This window comes from Sus scrofa, chromosome X, assembly GCF_054392235.1.
Source record: "Sus scrofa isolate SSC_HxYL_T2T_F1_AM1 chromosome X, Sscrofa_HxYL_maternal_Yorkshire_Landrace_v2.0, whole genome shotgun sequence".
Classification (NCBI taxonomy): Eukaryota; Metazoa; Chordata; class Mammalia; order Artiodactyla; family Suidae; genus Sus; species Sus scrofa.
The window spans coordinates 123,211,409-123,228,424 of record NC_139401.1 but is presented as its reverse complement, the minus strand read 5'-3'; the positions used below and the strand labels follow the sequence as shown (position 1 = coordinate 123,228,424).

Here is a 17,016-nt window from a genome sequence, read left to right as displayed (position 1 = left end):
GGCCCTGCTAAACAGCAGTCAGTAGCATCTGTACAAGGCAAGTTCAGGCAACCAACCAGACTAGGGGCCAAATAAGCCTGCCAGACCACCCACATAGTCAAATTGCCACAAGGAAAAGAACCCACGCTGCCTTCTTAGGGGAAACTCCTAGATCATATAGCTTGGGTGACGAAAGGGGAGTGCATAGCTGGGACACATAGGATGTATTCTACTTCTCGGAGGTCAAGAAATGAAACTAACCCATTACATACATAAAAATACAAATAACAACTTAGACAAAATGAGGTGGCAGAGGAATATGTTCCAGACGAAGGAACAAGATAAAACACCAGAAAAACTAAGTGAAGTGGAGATAGGCAATCTACCTGAGAAAGAATTCAGAGTATTGATTGTAAAGATGAACAAAGAATTCAGGAGGAGAATGGATGCACAGGATGAGGCATTAGAAGTTTTTAACAGTTAGAAAATATAAAGAACAACCAGAGATGAAGAATACAATAACTGACATGAAAAATACACTAGAAGGAATCAATAGTAGAATAAATGAGGCAGAAGGATAGCTCAGTGAGCTGAAGACTAGTGTAAATCACTACCTCTGAACATAAAAAAGAAAAAAAAAGAAACGAGGACAGTTTAAGAGATCTGTGCATTCAGCTTACTTGTAACTGTCTTGCTCTGTTTATGTCCAACTCCAGATTTCTCACTTCCAACTTAATGATGAACTACTTCTTGACCTGCCCAAGATTTTGACTTGATGAGACTGATAACAGTTTCGGATGCACAACTCTGGCCACACTGTCACTGGTTAACCCTTAGTATGCATATGGCTTTTGTGGGGGCAAGACTGGAGCATTAAATGAAGATATCGTAAGTGTGGCATTTATTTCTGCCATATCACTACTGCCACACAACATAGGAATTTTTTTAATGGTCTTATTCAGGTGTAGTTGTGGAGTGGTACATCTTACAAGGTTTAATTTGGCCTTTCTACCATAAGCACTCTTGCCTGAGGAGTTTTGCCAACTACCATGTATGTCCATTCTAACTATATACTTGGAAATAGGGAAACAATCAATGGGTGGGCCCATGCTCCTAGTATACTCATTGTGAAGTACCCCCAGGCCAAGATTCCATTTATTATTACACCCTTCTATATCCCCTCCCTAACAATGGGGCCATGATGATATTTTGAATCACCAGTTATCAGTGTTAACTTGAAAAATGTGTCTAATCATGTTCAAAGTGTTTGAGGGCTCACCTTGTCCTGGTGTATAGCTAGTTCCTTATTGAAGTCTCATGTGTCCTTTTGGGAAAGACTGGAGGAATAAATACAATATACGTTTCCATGATATTCCAGAGGCCTCACTCATAAGTAGCCATCTTCTCCTTCAGAGAAGTTCTGGGTCAGAAACCAGGCCCACATCTCAAAACTAGAAATAGAATTGTACCCTTTTATTGAAGCAGCTGTCTTCAACTTCCTGATCCTCCATCTTGGTTGTTTGACTCTATATACTGAGCAATACATGGCTGTCCATCTGCAATAGGATGACTGCATTCAATTACCAATTTTCATGGCTTTTGAGGGTCAGAGCCCCTGACTGATACGCTGACATTGGTGCTCACTGCAATAACTGCAACTACTTGGCTTCTGTCAGTTAAGATTCACCATCTGGCTTTGGTTATTTCAGAATCTTATTAACTTTATTGCCATCAGTGAGCTCAGTTCTATAACAGCCTATCATCAGGCCCCCTATCATCAGCCCTGGCATGCAAAGAACAACAATCAGTGAGCGTCTCATTAATGCTGATGCACATCTCCCCAGTCTATTTCTTATTGTACATTGAGTATCTTTTGGGATTACCTATGGAACACAGTTTTCTATCCTTATGTAAATATATATATAGGATGCCCACATCTTTATGCTTTTATTTCCTTTTTTATTACAGCTGCACCTGTGGCCTATGGACGTTCCTTGGCTAGGAGTTGAATCAGAGCTGCAGCTGTAAGCCTATACCACAGTCATGGCAACACCAGATCCGAGCTGTGTCTGTGACCTACCATGCAGCTTGTGGTAAGGCCAGATCCTTAACCCACTACCTCATGGAGACTACGTTTTGTCAACCCACCAAGCCACAATGGAAACTCCAACCTATACGCCTTTTAATCCTTCCCTCTGTTGTCTGCTAAGGCACTTCTTCCACTTCTACTTTGCATGGCGCATCACTTTCTCCAGCTTTCTTAGAGTGATTCTAGCAAGTCAAGCATGCCCCAGGTGAATCACATTGTGAGTGGCCCTAGTTGTTGTCCTAGCAGCTAAAAGGTGATTTGGGTCAGATCTATAGGGATCAGGTCTCTTTTTTGAGGAGAAACCTTTGCATTGCTGTCAAGTAGGAGAAAAGCACTGTCTTTTCACAAGGAGGAATGTGCTCTTCTGTAGGAACAGAAGGTTCAGGGAATGTCAGGATTCAAGATTTTGGAGTGAATTGACTCAGATGTCCCTATATCAAGAATATGGTATGACCCTGGATAAGGTCTCAAATTGAGGGAAATTTCTAGAATACTGGCAGCTATGAGCTGGCAGTGAAGAGCATTTCTAGTATCTGGGAATAGAACTAGCTAGAACTAGCTCTTCAGTCCAGAAGAGGGTGTGGGGCTGGTGGCAGCAGCAGAGCCCTCTTTACCTCTGCATTTTTATCAAACTCTCCAGGTGATTCTGATGCCCACTAAAGTTTGAGAATAACTGTCCCAGGGGTTCAAATATACATCAGCCTCACTATTGTTAAAATATTTCTATAAGAGTTGGAATGTCTCTCTCTCTCTCTTTTTTTTAATCTTTTCTAGGGCTGCACCGGTGGCATATGGAAGTTCCCAGGCTAGGGGTCCAATCAGAGCTGTAGCCGCCAGCTTACACCAGAGCCACAGCAACGCAGGATCCGAGCTGCGTCTGTGACCTACACCACAGCTCATGGCAATGCCAGATCCTTAAACCTAGTGAGTGAGGCCAGGGATCAAACCCACAACCTCATGGTTCCTAGTCAGATTCTTTTCTGCTGTGCCACCATGTGAACTAGAGTTGGAATCTCAGGCAACAATCGAGGATAAAGTGAGTTTTCAAAACTAAAGACTTGATTTTCAACGATATTCAAATAGTGAAAATCCAAAGTTTCAACAACTGTAAAAACTGTTTCTAATATTGTTACTTGAGTTCAACACAGAATTAGGGTTTCTTTATTAAGCGAACATATAACAGAGCTTTTCCTCCAAATCCCTATTTTCTAATTTGTTACAAAATCTGGACATTACCTGGAAATGTAATTTGGATAACACATATGACAGTCTTTGAGAGTCTTTTCTGTCTGCATTTCAGTATCACAGGTTTTCCTTTGTAATCACATAGTTATTCTCTTGTTTGCCCACTAGTGGACACTGTTGAGCTTCTGAACTTAAAGATAGTTCTGACGGGATGATGAAGAGGCAAAAGAGAACACATGAAAGGAGAAATTAAATCAGAATTAATACAGCAACAATCTTTCTACAACCCTGTTTGTTTATTCACCACGTACCAGGCTAAAAAATGTTTATGTCAATCATATTTCAAAAACTAAACAAAATCAGAAACAGCTAAACTTACATTGCTCACAGAGACTATTTTTACAGCAGGGAAACACTGCTTGATGGCTAATGACATAACTAAACTACAAAACAGTATTCTGTTCCTCAGGGAAATGATAAGTTTTTTTCATGAAAAATTAATTTCTGTTTTTCTAGTTTACTTTTTTTCAGAATACTTTTCTTTAATTTAAGATTGTTGTCAACCTTTTCATCAAGATTCGAAATAAATATTGAAAAGTAGAAGATAAACTATCATTAAAAGGTAGATTTGTGATCAAAATTTGGGGCAGAAGTTCCATTGTGGCTCAGCGGGTTAAAGATCTGATGTAGTTTCTGCAAAGATGTGTGTCTGATCCCTGGCCTCACTTGATGGGTTAAGGATCTGGCACTGCCATAAGCTATAGCATAGACTGCCATGGCTGTGGTGTAGATGGGCAGCTAGCCCAGGATTTGACTTTGATATGCCACAGGGACAGCAATTTAAAAAAAAATTGAGGGCAAAAGACAAAAGAATGAATTTTAAGTAATTTATAATTTATTTTATTGTAATGAATGGAATTCTGAGCTTATCATCCAGATTATAAGACCTTCTGTAAAAAGAATCTAAGATCATTTAATTCTCTGAGTTATTGTGTTGTTCCAGTAGCAAGTACTTCATAATGTTGAAGGGAGTATTTTAACTAGGAGGTTTATAAGCTCTGGAACAAAATCTAGGAATAAACTCCATTCCTGCTGTTTGCTTGATGCCTAACATTGGGCAAGTTGCTAGACTTCTCTGATCCACTAATTCCTTACCTATAAGAGAAAGAATAGGAGTTCCCATCATGGCTCAGTGGAAATGAATCCAACTAGGAACCATAAGGTTGTGGGTTCAATCCCTGGCCTCGCTCAGTGGGTTAAGGATCCAGCATTGCCATGAGCTGTGGTGCAGATTGCAGACATGGCTCGGATCTGATGTTGCTGGGGCTCTGGCGTAGGCCAGCGGCTACAGCTCTGATTTGACCCCTAGCCTGGGAACCTCCATATGTCACAGGTTCTAAAAAGCAAAAAAAAAAAAAAAAAAAAAGAGTGAGAATAAATAATATGTTCCTGCCAAGTTTACTGTGAAAATTGTCAGAATGTATACAGAGAGTAAATAACAGAAAATATTAATTCCCATGTCTGTTTATGCAAGATCATGATCTTGACTACCATCTAATAATTCCTTCCTCTCCACTGTTACACATCAAAACAATGTTATTAGAAAGTAAGACCGGGGGTTCCCCTTGTGGCTCAGTGGTAACAAACCTGACTAGTATCCATGAGGATGTCGTTTCAATCCCTGGCCTCACTCAGTTGGTTAAGGATCCGGCCGGCAGCTACAGCTCTGATTTGACCCCTAGCCCAGGAACTTCCATATGCCATGGGTGTGGCCCTATAAAAAAGAAGTAAGATTATAGAAAAGACGTGTTAAGTGACTTTATTTTTCATATCTACTAGCAAGGTGACCTTTACCAAAGAAGCCTAAAATTTTCACTGGAGTAAAGTCTCATACCCATCCATATTTCACTTGAGATTTTAAAAATGGTTTAAGATTAAAGAAAAGAAGAGGCTGGGCCTGCAGGAGAAGCAAGGCACCATTGTGGAGGAGGGCGAGAAGAGGAGGGGTGAAATCACCACAGGACCATCCTTCTCTGCACACGCTCAGGCTCTAAGGCAGTGAAGCACCTCTTGCATGGGCTATGGGGGGTGGGGGCAAACTGTCACAGCCATCTCAGGACTGTGACATCTCAGACTGCTGAGGTGGGCATAGCCTGCCACCACTAAAGAGCTCATAAGCAGGCAACATCTGGGACCCAGCCACCTCAGAGGTTGCTGCCACAGAGGGCCTTGCAACCAAGTGCCACCCATTGCCCTCACCCCCTTGGGAATGCACGTGCACTGCTACTGCTGTTGCCAAAGGCTTTGGATGCCAACATTGTGACTGCCCAGGGCCCTGCAATCAGGAGCAGCCTGTGCCCCCACCTCCCCGTGCATCCCTGTCAATGCCAAGGGCTCAGCAACCAAGCACTGGCTCCAGGCCCTGCCCACTGAACGGCCCCATCTCCCTGGAAGCATTCATGAGCTGTACACCTGCTCACCCCCTATCAAGAGGATAACAGCCTACACACACTGAGGAGAGATACAGCAAGAATCCAAACCAAAAGCATCCCTCACACCAAAAAAAAAAAAAAAAAAAAAAAAAATTGTAAGCCCTCACAAGCTTTACCCAAGGATGTGCCCACGTATAAATAGCTCTCCAAGACTGTAATAGATTGTTTTCCCTAAACACACAAAATAAGAAAAATATAAGCAAAATGAAGAAGCAAGGAACCATTCCCAGTTAAAAGAACAGTAGAATTCCCCTGAAGGAACAAACAATGAAACAGACCTCTGAAGTCTAACAGACATTAAGTTAAAAAAAGGAAGTAATGAAATACAGAAGGAATTAAGAACAGATATCAATGGCATTGCAGATTACTTTAAAAAGGAACTAGAAACTATAAGCAGGACCAAAAAAAAATTAGAAAATTCATTTGCTGAGACACAAGCTGAGTTAAAGATATTGAAGAGCAGAATGAATAATGCAAGGGAACAAATGAGTGACATGGAAGACAGAAAAATGGGAATCACCCAATTAGGACAACAGAGAGAAAATCAAATGAAAAACATGAAAGCAATATAAGAGATATATGGGATAATGTTAAGTGGGCCAATCTATACATAATGGGTATTCCAGATGGAGAAGAAAAGAAGAGGGGATTGAAAATTTATTTGAAGAAATTATGGCTGAAAACTTTCCAAATCTAAAGGAAACAGATATCAAGCTACAGGAAGCACAGAGGGCCCCAAAACAATTTGACCCCAAACAGATCTACACCAAGACATATTATAGTAAAAATGGCAAAATTTAAAGATAAGGAGAGGATTCTAAAGGCAGCAAGAGAAAGAGAGTTAATTATAAGGAAACCCTCATAAGGCTATCAGCTGATCTCTCTACAGAAACACTACAGGCCATAGAGAGTGATAAGATATATTTAAAGTTCTAAAAGGGAAAAATTTGTAGCCTAGAATACTCTACCCAGCAAGACTATTATTTAAAATAGAAGGAGAAATAAAGAATTTCTGCAACAAACTAAAACTAAAAGACTACAGCAATACTAAACCCACTCTAAAAGAAGTACTTAAATATCTCCTCTAAATAGGAAAGAAGTTAAAAGATATAGGATGTAGAAAATCACAATTGGAAAGTAATCACTTCAGTAAGCCAGTATACAGATCAAAAAGAAACCTATTTATGAAAGCCACATAACACAAGGAATAACAAAAGGATAAACATGAAGATATGAAAAAGGACAGCAAAATCATAAAATGTGGGGAAGGAACTTAAGAAAATCTAGATTCTTTTCATTAGAACATGTTTGAGCCTATATGACTATCAGGCTAAAGAAAGCAGATATAGGAAGTGGTTAACATACTTGAAAAACAGGGCAACCACAAATCAAAACTAAACAATATATTCACAAAAACTAAAAAGAAGAGGACACAAGCCTAAAATAAAAGGAAATCATCCAAACAAAAAAAGAAAGGAGGAATTCCTGTCATGGCTCAGCAAAAACTTATCTGACTAGTCTCCATGAGGACACAGGTTTGATCCCTGGCCTCGCTCAGGAGGTTAAGGATCCAGTGTTGCCACGACCTGTGGTGTAGGTTGCAGATGCCGCTCGGATCCCGCATTGCTCTGATTTGACCCCTAGCCAGGGAACATCCATATGCCACAGATGTGGCCCTAAAAAGACAAAAAAAAAAAAAAAAAGAACAAATAAGAAACATAGAATCAACTATAAAACAAGGTTTAAAATGGCAATAAATCCATATTTATCAATAACTACCTTAAATGTCAATGGACCAAATGACCCAATCAAAAGACACAGGGTGGCAGACAGGATACAAAAACTAGAACCTACATTATACTGCCTACAAGAGACTCACCTTAGGGAAAGGACACATATAAACTGAAAGTGAGGGGATAAAAAAGTTATTTCATGTGAATGAAAGAAAAGCAGGAATTGCGATACTCATTTCAGACAAAATAGACTTTAAAACAAAGGCCATAAAGAAAGATAATGCAGAACACTATTTAATGATAAAAGCATTAATTCAAGAAGAGGATATTACACTCATCGATATATATGTCCCCAAAATAGGAACACCCAAATACCTACAACAAATGCTAACAGACATAAAAGGAGAAGTTGATGGGAATACAATAATAGTAGGAGAGTTTAACACCCCACTCACATTCAATGGACAGATCCTTTAGGCAGAAAATCAACAAGGCAACAAATTCTAAATGACACAATTGAACAGTTAGACTTAATTGATATTTTCAGGACAATGTGAGATACAGTGAAACTAGTGCTCAAAGGGAATTTTATAGTATTGAATACATAGATTTAAAAAAGAAGAAAAATCTAAAATTAATCATCTAAAGTTTCCACTTTAGGAAACTAGAAAAAGAAGGGCTAATTAAATACAAAGTAAGCAGAAGAAAAGAAATAATAAGAATTAGAGCAGAAATTGATGGAATTGAAAATAGGAGATCAATGGAGAAAATCAATGAAGCCAAAGTTTGTACTTTGAAAAGGTGAGTAAAATTGATAAGCCCCTTGCCAGGCTAACTAAAAAAAAGAGAGAGATCGAAAATGAAAATTAAAACAATGAAATACTACTACACGTCTATCAGGATGGCCAAAATCCAAAACACTGACATAAATGCAAGCAAGGTTATGGAGCAACAGAAACTCTTGTTTGTTACTGGTGGGAATGCAAAATGGTACGGCCACTTTGGATGACAGTTTGGTGGGTTTCCTATAAAATTAAACATACCTTTACCATATGATTCAGAATTTGTGTTCCTTGGTATTAATCCAAAAGTATTGAAAATTGTGTACACACAAAAACTGCACGTGGATATTAATTGCAGCTTTATTCATCACTGTCAATCTTGGAAACAATCAAGATATCCTTCAGTAAGTGAAGGGATAAATATACTATTACATACAGACAATGGAATAACATTTAGCATTAAAAAGAAATGAGATATTGAGCCATGAAAAGGCATTAAGGAATCTTAAATGCATACTACTAAGTGAAAGAAGCCAGTCTGAGAAAGCTACACACTATGATTCCAACTACATTACATTCTGGAAAAAAGTAAAACTAAAGAGATTAAAAAAAGATATGTAGTTGCCAGGGGTAGAGGGGAGAGACAAATAGGCTGAGGACAGAGCATTTTTAGGGCAGTGAGAAATACTCTGTATGATATTATAATGATTGATATGTCATTATACATTTGTCCAAACCCACGGACACCAAGATTGAACTATAAAGTAAAGTATGGACTTTGAGTGATTACAATATATAAATGCAGTTTCATATTTGGTTTTAAAAAAAGTACCATTCTGATGAGCAATGTTGATAATGGGGGAGGCTATATATATGTGGAGGCTGGGGGTAGAAGAGAATTTCTCTATATTTGGCTCAATATTGGCTCAATATTGCTGTGAACCTAAAATTGCTGTAAAAATAAAGTCTATTTAAATAAACCAAAAAATGATATGACATAAAGAAAACAAATAGCAAAATGACAATCCTTTATCACCAGTAATTGCTTTAAATGTCAATGGACTAATATCTCCTGTTAAAAGGCAGAGATTAGCAGAATGGACTAAAAACACATGGTCTAACTCTATGTTGTCTACAAGAGTCTCACTTTAAATTCAAGACACAAATACGTTTAAAGTGAAATGGCTGAACAAGATATTGCCTGCATATAGTGAGAGAGCTGGTGAGGCCACACTAATACCAGACAAAACTACTTTAGGTTTAAAAAAATGTTGTAAAACTCAAAAAAAGACATCACGTAATAGTTAAATGCCTCAGTCAATCAATAATAAACATATAGGTACAAAAAACCCCACAGCATCCCAAAGTAGGTGAAGCCAACACTGATAGAATTGAAGAGAGAATTTGACAGTTCAGTAGTAATAGATAGAGGCTTCATTAATTCAACTTTGTTAGTAGAACATCTGGACAGACTATCCATGAGGAAATAGAGGACTTAAACGATCAACTAGACCTAAGAGACATATAGAACACTCCACAAAACAGTAGCAAAATACAATCTATTTTTAAGTGTACATGTCAGATTTTTCAGGATCGATCACATATCAGGGCACAAACAAGACCCAGCAAATTTTTAAAGATGCAAATAATACAAAATATTTTCTCTGAACACATAGAATAAAGATAGAAATCAATAACAAGAAAACTAGAAAATTCACAAATATATAAAAATTGAATACCATATTCTTAGAGAATCAAAGGAGAAATTCCTAGAGAAATTAGAAAATACTTAGAGGTGAGTGAAAAGAGAAGAAAAAAAAAAAACACCAAATCTGATAAAATACAGTGAAAGCAATGCTTAGAGAGAAATTTATAGCTGTAAATGCCTATATTAAAAAGAAGTAACATAAGTACACCTTAAGGAATGAGAAAAAAGAAGAGCAAAGTAAACTGAAAACTCCTAGAATGAAAAAAAAAAAAGAAATAGATTAGAGCTAGACAAATGGAATAGAGAATAGAAAAAGAACAGAAACAACACAAGGAAAAGTTGCTCCTCTGAAAACTTTTAGTTAGATTGAAAAAAAGAGAGAGTGAGAGAGAGGAGATATAAATAACTAAAATCAGAAATGAAAGTAGGGGAGTTCCTGCTGTAGCGCAGTGGTTTAAGGATCTGGTGTCGTCTCTGTGGCGATGTGGGTTCAATCCTTGCCCTGGCACAGTGGGTTAAGGGTCTGGCATTGCTGCAGCTGTGGCATGGGTCAGATTAGATTCCTTACCCAGGAACTTCCATATGCTGTGGGTGCTTCCAAAAAGAAAAGAGAAAAGAAAAGAAAGAAATGAAGGTGGGCACCTTACTACAGACCTTATAGGTACAACAAAGACTATAAGAGAATACTATGAATAATTGTAGGCCAACAAATAATATAACCTAGATGACATGAGCAAATTCTTAAAAACAGAGAAATTATCAAAAGTAACCTAAGAAGGAATAGAACATATACATACATGGTCTATAATAAGTAAGGAGCTTGAATCGGTTATCAAAAATCTCTCCCAAATAAAGACAGTCAAGGACCAGATGGCTTCACAGGTAAATTCCACCAAATCTTTAAAAAAGAATTACTAATTCTCAAACTCTTCCCAGTCATTCTCAAACTCTTCCCCTAAACAGAAGAGGGGGTAACATTTCCTAACTCATTTTATGAGATTAAGCGTTACTATGATACCAAAGGCAGTCAAAGAAACCACAAGAAAAAAAATCTACAGATGAGTAATCTGCCAAAATTCTCAACAAAATGCTAACAACCAAATCCAACAGCATATTAAAATGACTATACCCCATAATTAGGTGAGATTTGTTCCAGAAATGCAAAGGAATACAAACATAAGAAAATCAATCAGTGTGATGCACCACACTGATAGAAAAAAAGAGAAAGTTATTTTATTTGATGCAGAAAAAGCATTTCACAAAATTCAATGCTCTTAATAAAACACTTAGAAAACTAGGCGTAGGAAGGAGCCTCCTCATCATGACAAAGGGCATTTATGGGGGGGGGGAAGGAAACTGGTAACATCATACACAGTGATAAAAGACTAAAAGTTTTCTCTAAAACCAAGAGGCATTTTATCATTTTCACATTGTACTGGAAGACCTAGTCAGAGCAATTAGTCAGGAAAAAGAAATAAAAGGCATCCAAATTAAAAAGAAAGAAGTAAAACTATCTCTATTTGCAGGTGACATAATCCTGTATATAGAAATCCCAAAGAACCCTCCCCCCAAATCCTAATAAATTAATCCAGCAAAGTGCAAGGTACAAGATCAACATACAAAATCATTTGAATTTCTATACATCAGTAATGAATGATATGAAAAATTAAGAAAATGATTGAATTTAAATAGCATCAAAAAGAGAAAAATATATAGGAATAAATTTAACCAAGTGAAAAACTGCTATACTGAAAAGTATAAAACATTACTGAAAGAAAGAGGATCTAAATTAATGTAAAGATATCCTGGGTTCATAGCTTGGAAGACAAAATTGTTAAGATGACAATACTACTCAAAGTAACCTACAGATTCAACGCGACCTTTATCAAAATTCCAGTGGTCTCTTGCAGAAAACAAAACTGATCCACAAATTCATATGGATAAGAGCCTTTATCTACAAGATATAGATATGAGTTGGCATAAGCTACCCACCCCAGGCCTCATTTCTCTTTGGGGCTCTCACTCTACCTCTTAACCAAAGTTGTTATAAGTGCATGGAAAAGTCAATCTGTTAAGAAAAGATACCCGGTAAGCCCTGTAACTCATTTGACATCATCTATTTGTTGATATTTCATTGGATTCCAATAAAACACTTTCCTTTAAATATTCACCTGGTTTTCACCCTTTGCACATAACTGGCCTTATTTTTTAAAAATAAAGATTAAATGAATCAAGGAATGTAAAGTGCTTAGAATAGCACCTGGCACATAGTAAGTGTCCCGTACCTGTTAGCTGTCATTGTTATATTTGCCAGATTAAACACTGAGGAAATTCCAAATATGATACATCAGATAGTGAGAGAGGAGAAGGAAGGGGTGGAGATTAAAAATGAGAAGAAGGAAAGAAGAAGAAGAAGAGGAAGTAGAGAGGAAAAAAAGAAGATATTCCATTTATTAAGGGATTGATATGTACCAGGCTAACTATATTAAAGGCTACATATCTCATTTAATTCTCAAAGAAACTCTAAGATGTAGGCACTATTATTATCCTTATTTTACAGATGAGTCAGTATCTCAAACAATGTAAGTTATATGCCCCAGATCGCAGAGTTATGGAGCTGGAATGTGAAATCAGATCTTGATTCTGAACCTCAGTACAAATCTACTGTCCCCCATATTGGTTTCTAATAATGAATATGTATGCTTCCCACTTAGTGATAGAAAGAACTATACAACTGATTGTGTTTCCTCCTTTACCTTCACCACTCAAATACTGATAACCAAATTTGAAACTCAACCACAACAATTATGTTGCTCTCATGCCTGGAGTTTTTGAGGAACTTTCCTTTCTTAGATTGAATTTTCAATTTCTATTTCTATTTTTATTATTAGTTCCTTGGGATTTTTTTTTTTTGATGTAAGACTCATAATCTTATGTAGCTAAAAAACACACAAACAAAACAAAACAAAAATCAGAACAGAATGGTGGTTGACAAAGGAGAGAGACTTGAGCAGTAGGCAAAACAGGTGAAGAGCGTCAAAAGGTACAAACTTTCAGTTATAACATAAATAAGTTATAAATCAGGATGTGATATACAGCATGACTTCAGCCAATAATATTTTAGAGCATATTTGAAAGTTGCCAAGAGAATAAACCCTAAAATTTAGTTTTGCATGGTGATGAATGGTAACTAGACTTACTGTTGTGATCATTTCACGATGTTTACAATTATGAAATCATGATGTACACCTGAAATATAATGTTATATATCAATTAGATCTGAATAAAATTTAAAAAATAAGCAGGGTATGGAGTTCCCATTATGGCTCTGTGGTAACGAACCCAACCCAACGAACCCAAGGTATCCATAAGGATGTGGGTTCAATCCCTGGCCTCTTTCATTGGGTTAAGGATCCGGCGTTGCCCTGAGCCATGGTGTAGTTTGCAAATGCCGCTTGGATTCTGAGTTGTGGCTGTGGTGTAGGCTGGCATCTACAGCTCTGATTTGACTCCTAGCCTGGGAACTTCCATATGCCATAGGTGCAGCCCTAAAAAGAAAAAAATAACAATAAAAAATTAGCAGGGTACAAAACATTTACATAAATAAAAACAAAACATACACGTTCTCTTCCTGGTTTAAGAATTATTTCTAAAACCTACTGTATGTCACTCATTTGCTTTTCAAACCCTTTCTTCATACAGTACAAAGGAATCTTTTAGCCCAAGTTCTACTCCATCTCAATTTGGTAACAGAAGTCCTCTCCAACTGTATTTTAGTTATTTAAAAAAACATTTAGATGTGATTATCATGTGCCAGGTGTTAAGTGCTTTATAGGAATTCTCACTGAAACCCTATGAAGTAAGTTTCAGATGGGAAGCTGACACAGAAAGGTTACATAACTTTAGTGTCACATCAGTTGTAAATTGCTAAGCCAGGATTTAAATACAGACTGTCTTGCTTGAATCTACACCTTCGAATGAGGCTAATCCTCATGAAAATCCACTAATAAGACCATGTGCAATTCAAGGTATACAATACATGCTTAATAAATACTTGGTGAATAAAAGATTGGATGAATAAATGAATCCCACAACTTGTCCTTTCTTCCTTCCCCTGAAAGCTGATCTTACTCTGTTTTTACTTCCATGAGGATCTGACTCAGCTTGGTCACTGGCTTACAGTCCTATATTACCCTCTAGACTTGGCATCTGGTACCTGGTTTTTCTGGCATGACCCTCTATAGCCACTAAGGACTTTGGCTCAGACTCATCCTATGAGTCTCTCAGCCTGCAGAAATGTCAAGTAGGGCCCTGTCCTAGCACAAGCCTCTTAAGAAACAAATGCTAAGCTTGTCCCACCTGGCTGGAATCCTCAGTAAGTTTATGTCCCCTCAAAAGTGGAGCTCGAAAATTCTAATCAATGTTGTCTATACTGCTCTGGAATTACTGCACAGCGTGGCCCATGTATTCAAGCCCACATTTGACAGAGAAAATCTAAGTATGTAACTGAATGAAGTGGTACAGCTCTAGTGTGACCCTAGGGAGGGAGTTCATTGAAAGAAATGTGGTTTTAAGTTTGGGGCATAAAAACAAGGATGTCATCTGAAAGGAAACAGGAGAATTTAAAAAATTTTTTAACGATTTTAATTTAAAAAATTAAAACTGGAAATAGACATATTAGAAAAGGCATATTCCCCACATTTCCTGATGGAGATACATGATAAAACTGCTTATTTTCATCACCTTTCATTTCTAGCTTATACTGTCTGTTCTTTTTGTTAATATTTCAATAGCCGAAAGTATTAAATTGACATTGTTTAAAACAATTTGAAATTTAAAAGATTTACTTTTATCCAAAATATTGTTAAAAATCATCATGCTACAGATCTCCAATCCAATTTTGCCCTTCTTCATGGCGTGTGGGGGTGGGAACCTCAATCTTATGACCCTTCCACTGTTTCTCTCTTTCTCCTTCCCACTGAGTTATCCTGATTCAGAAAAGTAGGATGCAAAAGGCAGAGAGATCACCAGTATCAACATGAAATTAGGAGTGACCCAAATAGTCATCAAGCCTGACTAAGGCTCTGTTTCCCTAGGCTTTTCCCAAGTAAGTGAGCACATTCCAGAAAATGCTAAACCAAGCTTGACAGGATGAGGAGGAACCTGGAATGAGAGCACTCCTGTACATATGGCAATGCTACTTACTCCTGGCCTTAAGAGAAACTCCCTCTCATGCTATGGGGACCCTGGAAGAACCCCGGTTTTGTGAAGGATCTCCCTGGAGTCGGTGGATTCCTAACTTGCAGACAAAAGGAAGCAATGAAAAATAGGACCCAACGTGACAGAAAAGCTCAGGAGTGACAGACAGTATCACTTTTCCCGTTCAGATATGATGACAAGGGACCTAGACAAGAGAATATGTTTGCTGTCCAAGAACCCTCCACTGAAAGCACTATCAATACATAGACTTCCACTGACAGTGGGAAAGATACATTCTCCCAAAGGCAGCAGTTTTAACTAGGTTCATGATCAGTTGAGAAGAAGAGTGACTTTCTCAGTCTGGGAGGATAGTGGAGAGGGAGGATATTATAGACATGGGGCATTAAAGGAGACAGAGAGTTCAAGGGAATCCAAGAACTGCATGATAGGGAAGGTCAGCTGATGAACATTGATGATTCCCTTCCATAGTGCAGAACTGTTGTTGGAATGAGGCTTCCCAACCAAGGACTCTAGCACCCAGAACCCCTGAAGCTATGTAGAGCCATGAAATTAGTTTTCACAAATGGAATGCGGAGAAACTGATACGTGTCACTTCCAGGATAAAGTGGATAAAAAGGAGGTGTGCCTTCATGGTCTCTTTCCCCATCCACCAGCTCAACGCACCGGAAGAGTGAAGAGCCACAGGACAAAGGAGCCTGTGTCCCTGGATGAGCACAAGTAGAAAGGTGCTTCACTGGAAGCTCCTGTATTAGACGTGAAGTGAGTGAGCAACTGTGATTGTATTAAGCCACTGAGAATGTTGGGTTTATTGTTATAACAGCTATCCATCTCTTAAGCAACACATCCGGAGATCACACTATGACCAGGCTTTACAATCACTGGAACTGGATCAAAGACACCTCTGGGAACCACAATAGCAGGAATTCTTGGACTTTTTCTCTAGTGCTATATTATTAATCTGACATCTATAACCTGATCTCTCTTTGTGTTCTTTCTCACTTTCACCTGGCTTCCTTACACTTTTGTCTTTTTTGTCAATTACGTAGCTACAACTTTTTCATAGTTTTTGTTTCCTTATGACTTCAGCTTGCTCCTAAGCCCTCAGTACCCCTTCTACTTGGGCCTTTCACAACTTAGAATTCTACTGCTATATAGTTCTCTTTATACTTCCTGTAGGTAGAACCTGACCAGTCTAGCTTATTCCTGTTGGATAGAATTGTCAGTGCCAGGCCACCTTGTCGGCTAGTGGTTGGTTTAATGAATAGCTACTATTTGGCCAGGTTTCTACTTGCTCTTCAATAATCTGGGTGGAGAGAGAGGTGAGGATGAGATGATGTGTTATACAATCTGGCTGGTCCATTAGCAAGGGCTGTACAACAAGGCAATTAATTTATAAGAGAACAGAGCTGTGGGAATGGCCAAAACTGTGATTGTTCTGTATGGAAGGTCTGGCATAAGAGAAAGTTTTCCCTCAGCCCCTGCAGCTGTAGGCACAATCTATAAACCTATGTAATCATGTCAGTTACGAACTTATACTATCTTTCTGGGCAGTGAGGCCCACCCTGAAGTGTAGCTCATTTGGCTTCTGGTCTGGAGGGATTCCAAGCCCACTTTTCCCCTCTGTACATGATGATTTAGATTACACCCAGTCAGTGCGTGGATATAAAATGCTTTACCAAAGTTCCAAATAGATGGGCCAAACAGCTCAGTCCTGGACAAGGAGGTATACCAGCAAGGAAGAACAAGGGGCCAATAGATAAAACCATAGGAGACTTGAAGAGAGTGAGTGATATTTTAGCCCAGGTTAAATAAACTGAGTAGCCCAAGG

At 38.2% G+C, this 17,016-nt stretch overlaps 1 long non-coding RNA gene across 10 annotated transcripts in view; it reads right to left on the bottom strand.

Moving 5' to 3' along the window:
* LOC102158351 (uncharacterized) overlaps positions 1–17,016 on the bottom strand; it is a 758,918-nt gene that overhangs the window by 457,077 nt on the left and 284,825 nt on the right. The window contains exons 5-6 of one of the 10 annotated variants that reach the window (XR_014835883.1): positions 3,305–3,456; positions 1,449–1,535 (exon numbers count right to left, since the gene is read on the bottom strand). The exons of 7 other annotated variants lie outside the window; for them this stretch is intronic. This is a non-coding gene — a long non-coding RNA (uncharacterized LOC102158351). 2 more of the 10 variants (XR_014835886.1, XR_014835880.1) reach the window with 2 other exon arrangements.